The following is a 12,069-nucleotide window of genomic DNA, read 5'->3' as shown; positions in this document are numbered from 1 at the left end:
GCTAACAAATTCTCTTTTGTTATACTTACTGAATCGTGGTTAAAAGAGGATATTACTCAACTCTTTAACATACCAAACTACTCAGCAATTAACAACTGTCGACCAATTCAGAGAGGTGGTGGTACTGCTCTTTACTACCATCATGAACTGACATGCTTAAAAGTAATTATAACTAGAGACTCCTGTGGGGATTATATCTTCGCCAGTTTCAGACTCAAGGGTGCCGAGTCTGTCCTGTCTGTGGGTGCTGTCTATAGAATTCCTAATACTAATGTGTCCGAATTCAACTCTAACCTTAGAAATCTAATACTAGAGAACAGACTGAACAAAAACCATCTAATTATCGCAGGGGACTTTAATATTGACCTCTGCGAGCCAGAACACCCTACTGCTGTTAGCTTCCTCAACTGTATGAATTCCTGCTTCCTCATACCCTTAATCACTAGACCTACTAGAGTCACTGATAGTACTGCCTCTGATCTTGACCACATCTGAACTAACATAACCTCTCCACTTACTTCAGGGATAATCATTGATAGGACCACTGACCATTACCCCACATTTCTCCTAACCAACATTAATAAACCACCTCTAGAGACAAGGAAGATGAGCTTTAGGCTGCACAATGAAACTTCTATAAGCAACTTTATTACTGCTGCTGCCACTATCAACTGGGAGGCTGAATTAGGTGACATAGTGAACATCAACCTAACAGTGCAAACATTTCTTCAGAAAACTCTGAACCTTTATAACTCCCACTGTCCAATGCTAACGAAACAAGTTACAAATAAAAGGTTAAATACTCCACGGCTTACAAAGGGTATACTTAAATATTGTCTCCGTGGTGTAGTGGTAAGACACTCGCCTGGCGTTCCCCGAGCGCTATGTCATGGGTTCGTATCCTGGCCGGGGAGGATTTACTGGGCGCAAATCCTTAACTGTAGCCTCTGTTTAACGCAACAGTAAAATGTGTACTTGGTTGTAACAACGATTCTTCGCGGCGGGGATCGTATTCCAGGGACCTGCCCGAAACGCTACGCGTACTAGTGGCTCTACAAGAATGTAACAACTCTTGTATATATCTCAAATTAAAAAAAAAACATGACCTGAAAAAGAAGTATAGGTTAGGAGTCGTCTCCAAACAATTTTCAAAGATTTACTCATCCATGATGTCTAAAATAATTAGAAGAGCCAAAATAAAATACTGTACTACGAAAATACATTTACCCAAATTAAGGGCAACATTAAGAAAACATGGAGCAGTATCTTCCAAATATTAGGTTCAAAAAAGATTTTAAATAAAAATCCAATTCTCCTATGACAACATGACACCAACACCAACATGGTGGTGGTGGAGTGGTTAGTGATGTTGGTGGTGGTGTGGTTAGTGATGTTGGTGGTGGTGTGGTTAGTGATGTTGGTGGTGGAGTGGTTAGTGATGTTGGTGGTGGTGTGGTTAGTGATGTTGGTGGTGGTGTGGTTAGTGATGTTACAACACGTCATCTTACACATTATCCTCGTATTCGTTACGGCCGAATATTATTCAACAACAACAATTATTTACGAAAATAATTGTTGTTGTTTCCCAAAACAGCAAGTTAAGGGTCCTCTGGTAGGTGAGGAGGGCAGGAAGGTCTCCTAAGGTAGGTGAGGAGGGCAGGAAGGTCTCCTAAGGAAGGTGAGGAGGGCAGGAAGGTCTCCTAAGGTAGGTGAGGAGGACAGGAAGGTCTCCTAAGGTAGGTGAGGAGGGCAGGAAGGTCTCCTAAGGAAGGTGAGGAGGGCAGGAAGGTCTCCTAAGGTAGGTGAGGAGGGCAGGAAGGTCTCCTAAGGAAGGTGAGGAGGGCAGGAAGGTCTCCTAAGGTAGGTGAGGAGGACAGGAAGGTCTCCTAAGGTAGGTGAGGAGGGCAGGAAGGTCTCCTAAGGAAGGTGAGGAGGGCAGGAAGGTCTCCTAAGGTAGGTGAGGAGGGCAGGAAGGTCTCCTAAGGTAGGTGAGGAGGGCAGGAAGGTCTCCTAAGGTAGGTGAGGAGGACAGGAAGGTCTCCTAAGGTAGGTGAGGAGGGCAGGAAGGTCTCCTAAGGTAGGTGAGGAGGGCAGGAAGGTCTCCTAAGGTTTCAAAACGTCATGACAACAGTAAATTGAAAATTGCCTCTTCTAACCTTACAGCCTAAGCCAGAGGACCCAAAACAGAAAACGGGAAAGAACGCTACTTTCGTGAACCAAATTCATTTTGAATTACGTCAATTTTTTGCCTCAGTGTGACGTGGCAGGGGGCATGGGAGGGGGCGTGGAAGGGGCATGGAGGGGCGTGGCAGGGGGCATGGGAGGGGCGTGGCAGAGTGCACAGGAGGGGCGTGGCGGGGGCATTTAAGGGGGCGTGGCAGGGTGCATGGGAGGGGGCGTGGCAGAATGCATAGGAGGGGGCGTGGCAGGGGGGCATGGGAGGGGCATGGCAGGGGCATGGGAGGGGCGTGGCAGAATGCATAGGAGGGGGCGTGGCAGGGGGGCATGGGAGGGGGCATGGCAGTGGGCATGGGAGGGGGCGTGGCAGGGACCATGGGAGGGGGCATGGCAGTGGGCATGGAAGGGGGCGTGGCAGTGGCATGGGAGGGGGCGTGACAGGGGGCATGGGAGGGGCGTGGCAGGGGCATGGGAGGGGGCATGGCAGGGGCATGAGAGGGGGCGTGGCAGGGGGCATGGGAGGGGGCGTGGCAGGGTGCGTGGGGGGCATGGGAGGGGGCGTGGCAGGGGCATGGGAGGGGGCGTGGCAGAAGGCGTGGCAGAGTGCATAGGACGGGGCGTGGCAGGGGGCGTGGCCGGGGCATGGGAGGGGGCGTGGCAGAGTGCATAGGAGGGGGCGTGGCAGGGGGCATGAGAGGGGGCGTGACAGGGGGCGTGGCTGAGGGCATGGGAGGGGGCGTGGCAAGGGGCGTGGCAGGGGGCGTGACAGGGGGCGTGGCTGAGGGCATGGGAGGGGGCGTGGCAGAGGGCATGGGAGGGGGCGTGGCAGGGGCATGAGAGGGGCATGGGAGGGGGCGTGGCAGGGGGCATGGAGGGGGCATGGCAGGGGGCATGAGAGGGGGCGTGGCAGGGGGCATGGGAGGGGGCGTGGCAGGGGGCATGGGAGGGGGCGTGGCAGGAGGCATTGGAGGGGGCGTGGGAAGGGGCATGGGAGGGGGCGTGACAGGGGGCATGGGAGGGGCATGACAGGGGGCATGGGAGGGGGCGTGGCAGGGGACATTGGAGGGGGCGTGGAAGGGGGCATGGGAGGGGGCATGGGAGGGGGCGTGGCAGGGACCATGGGAGGGGGCGTGGCAGGGGGCATGGGAGGGTGCGTGGCAGTGGGCATAGCAGGGGCATGGGAGGGGGCATGGCAGGGGGCATGGGAAGGGGCGCGGCAGAGGACATGGAGGGGGCATGGCAGGGGGCATGGGAGGGGCGTGGCAGGGGGCATGGGAGGGGACGTGGCAGGGGGCATGGGAGGGGGCGTGGCAGGGGGCATGGATGGTGCATGGCAGGGGCATGGGAGGGGGCATGAGAGGGGCATGGGAGGGGCATGGGAGGGGGCGTGGCAGGGGGCATGGGAGGGGGCGTGGCAGTGGGCATGGGAGGGGGCGTGGCAGGGGGCATGGGAGGGAGCGTGGAAGGGGGCATGGGAGGGGGCGTGGAAGGGGGCATGAGAGGGGGCATGGGAGGGGCGTGGCAGTGGGCATGGGAGGGGGCGTGACAGGGGCATGGGAGGGGGCGTGGAAGGGGCATGGGAGGGGCGTGGAAGGGGCATGAGAGGGGGCGTGGCAGGGGGCATGGGAGGGGGCGTGGAAGGGGGCATGGGAGGGGGCGTGGAAGGGGGCATGGGAGGGGGCGTGGCAGGGGGCATGGGAGGGGGCATGGGAGGGGGCGTGGCAGTGGGCATGGGAGGGGGCGGGCAAGGGGCATGGGAGGGGGCGTGGCAGGGGGCATGGGAGGGGCGTGGCAGTGGGCATGGGAGGGTGCGTGGCAGGGGGCATGGGAGGGGGCGGGCAGGGGGCATGGGAGGGGGCGTGGCAGGGGGCCATGGGAGGGTGCGTGGCAGGGGGGGCATGGGAGGGTGCGTGGCAGGGGGCATGGGAGGGGGCGTGGGTGGGGGCATGGGAAGGGGCATGGGAGGGGGCGTGGCAGAGGACATGGGAGGGGGCGTGGCAGGGGGCATGGGAGGGGGCATGGGGAGGGGGCGAGACAGGGGGCATGGGAGGGGGCGTGGCAGGGGGCATGGGAGGGGGCGTGGCAGGGGGCATGGGAGGGGGCGTGGCAGAGGACATGGGAGGGGGCGTGGCAGGGGGCATGGGAGGGGGCGTGGCAGGGGGCATGGGAGGGGGCATGGGAGGGGGCGTGGCAGAGTGCATGGGAGGGGGCGTGGCAAGGGGCATGGGAGGGGGCGTGGCAGGGGGCATGGGATGGGGCGTGGCAGGGGGCATGGCAGGGGGCGTGGCAGGGTGCATGGGAGGGGGCATGGCAGGGAGCATGGGAGGGGGCGTGGCAGGGTGCATGGGAGGAGGCATGGGAGGGGGCGTAGCTGGGGGCATGGGAGGGGGCGTGGCAGGGGGCATGGGATGGGCGTGGCAGGGGGCATGGGAGGGGGCGTGGCAGGGTGCATGGGAGGGGGCATGGCAGGGAGCATGGGGGGGGCGTGGCAGGGTGCATGGGGGGGGCGTAGCTGGGGGCATGGGAGGGGGCGTGGCAGGGGGCATGGGAGGGGGCGTGGAAGGGGCATGGGAGGGGGCATGGGAGGGGGCGTGGCAGTGGGCATGGAGGGGGCGTGACAGGGGGCATGGAGGGGCGTGACAGGAGGCATGGGAGAGGGCGTGGCAGGGTGCATGGGAGGGGGCATGGCAGGGAGCATGGGAGGGGGCGTGGCAGGGTGCATGGGAGGAGGCATGGGAGGGGCGTAGCAGGGGGCATGGGAGGGGGCGTGGAAGGGGGCGTGGAAGGGGGCGTGGAAGGGGGCGTGGTAGGGGGCATGGGAGGGGCGTGGCAGTGGGGCATGGGAGGGGGCGTGACAGGGGGCATGGGAGGGGGCGTGACAGGAGGCATGGGAGGGGCGCGGTGACAGGGTGCATGGGAAGGGGCTGTGGCAGGGGGCATGGGAGGGGGCGTGGCAGGGGGCATGGGAAGGGGGCGTGGCAGGGGGCATGGGAGGGGGCAGGGACGGGGGCATGGGAGGGAGCGTGGCAGTGGCATGAAGGGGCGGGACAGGGGGCATGGGAGGGGGCGTGGCAGGGGGCTTGGGAGGGGGCGTGGCAGTGGGCATGGGAGGGTGCGTGGCAGGGGGGCATGGGAGGGTGCGTGGCAGGGGGCATGGGAGGGGGCGTGGGAGGGGGGCATGGGAAGGGGCATGGGAGGGGGCGTGGCAGGGTGCGTGACAGGGGCATGGGAGGGGGGCGGTGGGATGGGCATGGGAAGGGCATCATGGGGGGCGTGGCAGAGGACATGGGAGGGGGCGTGGCAGGGGGCATGGGAGGGGACGTGGCAGGGGCCTGGGAGGGGGCATGGGAGGGGCGTGGCAGGGGGCATGGGATGGGGCGTGGCAGGGGGCATGGGAGGGGGCGTGGCAGGGTGCATGGGAGGGGGCATGGCAGGGGGCGTGGCGGAGTGCATGGGAGGGGGGCGTGGCAGGGGCATGGAGGGGCGTGGCAGGGTGCATGGGAGGGGCATGGCTGTGGGCATGGAAGGGGGCATGGAAGGGGGCGTGGCAGAGTGCATGGAGGGGGCGTGGCAGGGGGCATGGGAGGGGGCGTGGCAGGGGGCATGGAGGGGGCGTGCAGGGTGCATGGGAGGGGCATGGCAGGGGGCATGGCAGGGGGCATGGGAGGGGCGTGGCAGTGTGCATGGAGGGGGGCATGGGAGGGGCATGGGAGGGGGCGTGGCAGGGGCATGGGATGGGGCGTGGCAGGGGGCATGGGAGGGGCGTGGCAGGGTGGCATGGGAGGGGGCATGGCAGGGGGCATGGAGGGGGCATGGGAGGGGGCGTAGCAGGGAGCATGGGAGGGGGCGTTGCAGGGTGCATAGGAGGGTGCGTGGCAGGGTGCATGGCAGAGGGCATGGGAGGGGGCGTGGCAGGAGGCACGGGAGGGGGTGTGACAGGGGGCATGGGAGGGTGGGTGGAAGGGGCGTGGCAGAGGGCATGAGAGGGGCGTGGCAGGGGGCATGGGAGGGGGCGTGGCAGGGGGCATGGAAGGGGGCATGGGAGGGGCGTGGCAGGGTGCATGGGAGGAGGCAAGACAGGAGGCATGGAAGGGGGCGTGGCAGGAGGCATGGGCGGGGGCGTGGCAGGGGGCATGGGAGGGAGCGTGGCAGGGGGCATGGGAGGGGGCGTGGCAGGGGGGCATGGGACATGGGAGGGGGCGTGGCAGGGAACATGGGAGGGGGCGTGGCAGGGGGCATGGGAGGGGCCTGGCAGGGGGAATGGGAGGGGGCGTGGCAGGGGGCATAGGAGGGTGCGTGGCAGGGGGTATGGGAGGGGGCGTGGCAGGGGGGCATGGGAGGGGGCGTGGCAGGGGGCATAGGAGGGGGCGTGGCAGGGGGCATAGGAGGGTGCGAGGCAGGGGGTATGGGAGGGGGCGTGGCAGGGGGCATAGGAGGGTGCGTGGCAGGGGGTATGGGAGGGGGCGTGGCAGGAGGCATGGGAGGGGGCATAGGAGGGTGCGTGGCAGCGGGTATGGAGGGGGCGTGGCAGGGGGCATAGGAGGGGGCGTAGCAGGGGGCATGGGAGGGGGCGTGGCAGGGGGCATAGGAGGGTGCGTGGGCAGGGGGCATGGGAGGGGGCGTGGTAGGGGGCATGGGAGGGGCATAGGAGGGTGCGTGACAGTGGGCATAGGATGGGGCGTGGCAGGGGGCATAGGAGGGGGCGTAGCAGGGGGCATGGGAGAGGGCATGGGAGGGGGCATGGCAGGTTGCATGGGAGGGGGCGTGGCAGGGGGCATGGGAGGGTGCGTGGCAGGGGGTATGGGAGGGGGCGTGGCAGGGGGCATAGGAGGGTGCGTGGCAGCAGGTATGGGAGGGGGCGTGGCAGGGGGCATAGGAGGGTGGCATGGGAGGGGGCGTGGCAGGGGTCATGGGAGGGGGCGTGGCAGGGGTCATGGGAGGGGGCGTGACAGTGAGCATGGCAGAGGGCGTGGCAGGGGTATGGGAGGGGGCGTGGTAGTGGGCATGGAGGGGCGTGGCAGGGACCATGGGAGGGGCATGGGAGGGGGCGTGGCAGTGGGCATGGGAGGGGGCGTGGCAGGGGGCATGGGATTGGGGCATGGGAGGGGCGTGGCAGAGGGACCATGGGAGGGGGCGTGGCAGGGACCATGGGAGGGACGTGGCAGGGGGTATGGGAGGGAGCGTGGCAGGGACCATGGAGGGTGCGTGGCAGTGGGCATGGGAGGGGCGTGGCAGGGGTATGGGAGGGGGCGTGACAGTGGGCATGGGAGGGGGCGTGGCAGGGGTATGGGAGGGGGCATGGCAGGGACCATGGGAGGGGGCGTGGCAGGGACCATGGGAGGGACGTGGCAGGGGGTATGGGAGGGAGCGTGGCAGGGACCATGGGAGGGGAGTGGCAGGGTGCATGAGAGGGGGCATGGGAGGGGGCGTGGCAGTGGGCATGGGTGGGGGCGTGGCAGGGGGCGTGGCAGTGGGCATGGCAGGGGGCGTGGCAGTGGAGGGGGCATGGCAGTGGGCATGGGAGGGGGCGTGGCAGGGGGCATGGGAGGGGGCGTGGCAGTGGGCATGGGAGGGGGCGTGGCAGGTGTTGGGAAAAACCGACTTCCAATAATAATTTTGGTTGCAATTTGCAGATAATTGCTCTGCTGTTTTTGTACTAATCCATTAACCAATACTAATACAAATTAATTTAGTTAATCATTCAAAGAAAACGGGATTACAGTGGAATTATCCCTTAAACAGGAGATATTATTGCCATGCTATTAAAATATCAAAATCAAATATAAACTAACAACTTAAAACCTTCAGTCCAGTATTAGAATCAATAACAACTGTTCTCTGTGACTGCATCAAACAAAATAATAATTATAATCAACGCCTCCCAACCATCGTCCATTGATGGGGAGCACATTGAGCCGCTCCTAGAGGCGTCCCTGGACCAGGGGAAGGTGGAGGACGTCATTGTATAACAGGAAGTCTCGTGAGGAAACGTTCTTGGCAGTCACGTTAATACTCCTGACCCGAGCCATCTTTACGTTCTTCTGCTGCCTCAAAATTACGAGAGTATCTCGTATCCCGTTTGTCAAAAATAACCTTCATTTCATTACAGGTCCCTATATGTTATACTTGACAACCGGTGATGAGGCGGGCAGACACCCAAAATTGGATGAGGCTCTTACAATCACGTTACAAATAATAATTTTTGGTGTCATATCTGTGATTAGGAAGGTATTCACAGTAACTATATTGTATCATTCCGGCAGATCTGCTGTTGCCACCTGCAGAACTTGGCGACATCTACCAGTTGCAACACGTGAGGAGGTATCTACGCCACAGCCACGAAGCCCAGCCCTGGCTGCTTGCCCGCGTGCCCCTCTAGTACCCAGGGTGAAGCCACCAATCAGATAACACTATCAGTCATTTAAACTAACCCCAATAATATTAACAATTAGTATAAATTTTCCTGTCAATCGATACTTCTCGATTGATAGGCTACTACAAATAAACCCCCAACTTGTGTTGAGATGTGACTTGTGGGAGAATTAAAATGATGTCGTCTACTCAATAAATCATACAGTACGCTAAGCTATCGTAAGAAACAAAATAATAATTAAATTTATATTATAAATTAGAATACATTAAGTTAATCAGTTAATTCATAATTAAAATAAATAATAAAACCCAATGAGTCAGAATTCCCCACAGCAGCGGGGCGTGGGGGGGGCATGGGAGGGGGCGTGGGAGGGGTCGTGACCGGGGGCATGGGAGGGGTCGTGACCGGGGGCATGGGAGGGGGCGTGGGAGGGGGCGCGGGGTGTGTGGAGGTAAACATCAGGGCCTCAGTAGTTGTTCCCAACACCACGCGTGTGGTTGGGGTCCCTCCCAGCTGCTGTGACCCCTCCCAGCTGCTGTGACCCCTCCCTCCCAGCTGCTGTAACCCCCCTCCCAGCTGCTGTAACCCCCTCCCAGCTGCTGTGACCCCACCCAGCTGCTGTGACCTCTCTCAGCTGCTGTGACCCCTCCCAGCTGCTGTGACCCCCCTCCCAGCTGATTTGACCCCCCTCCCAGCTGCCGTGACCCCCTCCCAGCTGCTTTGACCCCCCTCCCAGCTGCTGTGACCCACCCAGCTGCTGTGACCCCCCTCCCAGCTGCTGTGACCTCTCTCAGCTGCTGTGACCCTCCCAGCTGCTGTGACCCCCCTCCCAGCTGCTTTGACCCCCCTCCCAGCTGCTGAGACCCCTACCAGCTCCAGTGACCCCGGCGCCGCCTCCTAGGCCCGTGACGGTGTCTGGGGGGTAACGAACAAATATCTGTGAACACAAACAAATGTCACTTACAAGCCTGCCAAATGCGTTCGTATTCAAATACTTATTTACTTGTAAGAGTTCGGCGTTAAGTAGAGGTTGGCGAGTCACTAATGTGCAACAGGTGTTGCGGGAGGTGTTGCGGCAGCCTGTTGCGGGAGGTGAACCGCGGAGACAGGACCAGAGGTAGTAACATGGAGCCGCATGCGGCCGCTGATGAGCTGGGGACCCATCAGGAGAACCAAGACATCGGATGTGCTCAGGGAGTGGATGCCTCGGGCAGCGTCAGGCCCAGCAGGGTACAGCCGGAGCCGGACGTACAGCGCCCGAGAGACCTGGAGCCGGATACGACAGTTGTGCCCCAACAGGACAGGTTCGAGGCTCCTGACGGAGGCTGGGGATGGGTCGTCGCCGCCGGAGTCTTCCTCATAGCCGTAAGTGTAGGGTTATTTAGTAGCCTTAGTGTAGGGTTGTTTAGTAGTCTTAGTGTAGGGTTATTTAGTAGTCTTAGTGTAGGGTTGTTTAGTAGCCTTAGTGTAGGGTTGTTTAGTAGTCTTAGTGTAGGGTTGTTTAGTAGTCTTAGTGTATGTAGGGTTGTTTAGTAGTCTTAGTGTAGGGTTGTTTAGTAGCCTTAGTGTAGGGTTGTTTAGTAGTCTTAGTGTATGTAGGGTTGTTTAGTAGCCTTAGTGTAGGGTTGTTTAGTAGTCTTAGTGTAGGGTTGTTTAGTAGTCTTAGTGTAGGGTTGTTTAGTAGCCTTAGTGTATGTAGGGTTGTTTAGTAGTCTTAGTGTATGTAGGGTTGTTTAGTAGTCTTAGTGTAGGGTTGTTTAGTAGCCTTAGTGTAGGGTTGTTTAGTAGCCTTAGTGTAGGGTTGTTTAGTAGTCTTAGTGTATGTAGGGTTGTTTAGTAGTCTTAGTGTAGGGTTGTTTAGTAGTCTTAGTGTATGTAGGGTTGTTAAGTAGTCTTAGTGTAGGGTTGTTTAGTAGTCTTAGTGTATGTAGGGTTGTTAAGTAGTCTTAGTGTAGGGTTGTTTAGTAGTCTTAGTGTAGGGTTGTTTAGTAGTCTTAGTGTAGGGTTGTTTAGTAGTCTTAGTGTATGTAGGGTTGTTAAGTAGTCTTAGTGTATGTAGGGTTGTTAAGTAGTCTTAGTGTAGGGTTGTTAAGTAGTCTTAGTGTAGGGTTGTTTAGTAGTCTTAGTGTAGGGTTGTTTAGTAGTCTTAGTGTAGGGTTGTTTAGTAGTCTTAGTGTAGAGTTGTTTAGTAGTCTTAGTGTAGGGTTGTTTAGTAGTCTTAGTGTATGTAGGGTTGTTTAGTAGTCTTAGTGTAGGGTTGTTTAGTAGCCTTAGTGTAGGGTTGTTTAGTAGTCTTAGTGTAGGGTTGTTTAGTAGTCTTAGTGTATGTAGGGTTGTTTAGTAGTCTTAGTGTAGGGTTGTTTAGTAGTCTTAGTGTATGTAGGGTTGTTAAGTAGTCTTAGTGTAGGGTTGTTTAGTAGTCTTAGTGTATGTAGGGTTGTTAAGTAGTCTTAGTGTAGGGTTGTTTAGTAGTCTTAGTGTATGTAGGGTTGTTAAGTAGTCTTAGTGTATGTAGGGTTGTTAAGTAGTCTTAGTGTAGGGTTGTTTAGTAGTCTTAGTGTAGAGTTGTTTAGTAGTCTTAGTGTAGGGTTGTTTAGTAGTCTTAGTGTATGTAGGGTTGTTTAGTAGTCTTAGTGTAGGGTTGTTAGTAGCCTTAGTGTAGGGTTGTTTAGTAGTCTTAGTGTGTAGGGTTGTTTAGTAGTCTTAGTGTATGTAGGGTTGTTTAGTAGTCTTAGTGTAGGGTTGTTTAGTAGTCTTAGTGTATGTAGGTTGTTAAGTAGTCTTAGTGTAGGGTTGTTTAGTAGTCTTAGTGTATGTAGGGTTGTTTAGTAGTCTTAGTGTAGGGTTGATTAGTAGTCTTAGTGTAGGGTTGTTTAGTAGCCTTAGTGTATGTAGGGTTGTTTAGTAGTCTTAGTGAAGGGTTGTTTAGTAGTCTTAGTGTAGGTTGTTTAGTAGTCTTAGTGTAGGGTTGTTAAGTAGTCTTAGTGTAGGGTTGATTAGTAGTCTTAGTGTAGGGTTGTTTAGTAGTCTTAGTGTAGAGTTGTTTAGTAGTCTTAGTGTATGTAGGGTTGTTTAGTAGTCTTAGTGAAGGGTTGTTTAGTAGTCTTAGTGTAGGGTTGTTTAGTAGCCTTAGTGTATGTAGGGTTGTTTAGTAGTCTTAGTGTATGTAGGGTTGTTTAGTAGTCTTAGTGTAGGGTTGTTTAGTAGTCTTAGTGTAGGGTTGTTTAGTAGTCTTAGTGTAGGGTTGTTTAGTAGTCTTAGTGTAGAGTTGTTTAGTAGTCTTAGTGTAGTGAGTTATTTAGTAGTCTTAGTGTATGTAGGGTTGTTAGTAGTCTTAGTGTAGGGTTGTTAAGTAGTCTTAGTGTAGGGTTGTTTAGTAGTCTTAGTGTATGTAGGGTTGTTAAGTAGTCTTAGTGTAGGGTTGATTAGTAGTCTTAGTGTATGTAGGGTTGTTAGTAGTCTTAGTGTAGGGTTGTTTAGTAGTCTTAGTGTTGTAGGGTGTTTAGTAGTCTTAGTGT

This window comes from Procambarus clarkii, chromosome 79 (assembly GCF_040958095.1).
Source record: "Procambarus clarkii isolate CNS0578487 chromosome 79, FALCON_Pclarkii_2.0, whole genome shotgun sequence".
NCBI classification, from domain to species: domain Eukaryota; kingdom Metazoa; phylum Arthropoda; class Malacostraca; order Decapoda; family Cambaridae; genus Procambarus; species Procambarus clarkii.
Note: the sequence above shows the minus strand (reverse complement) of the source record.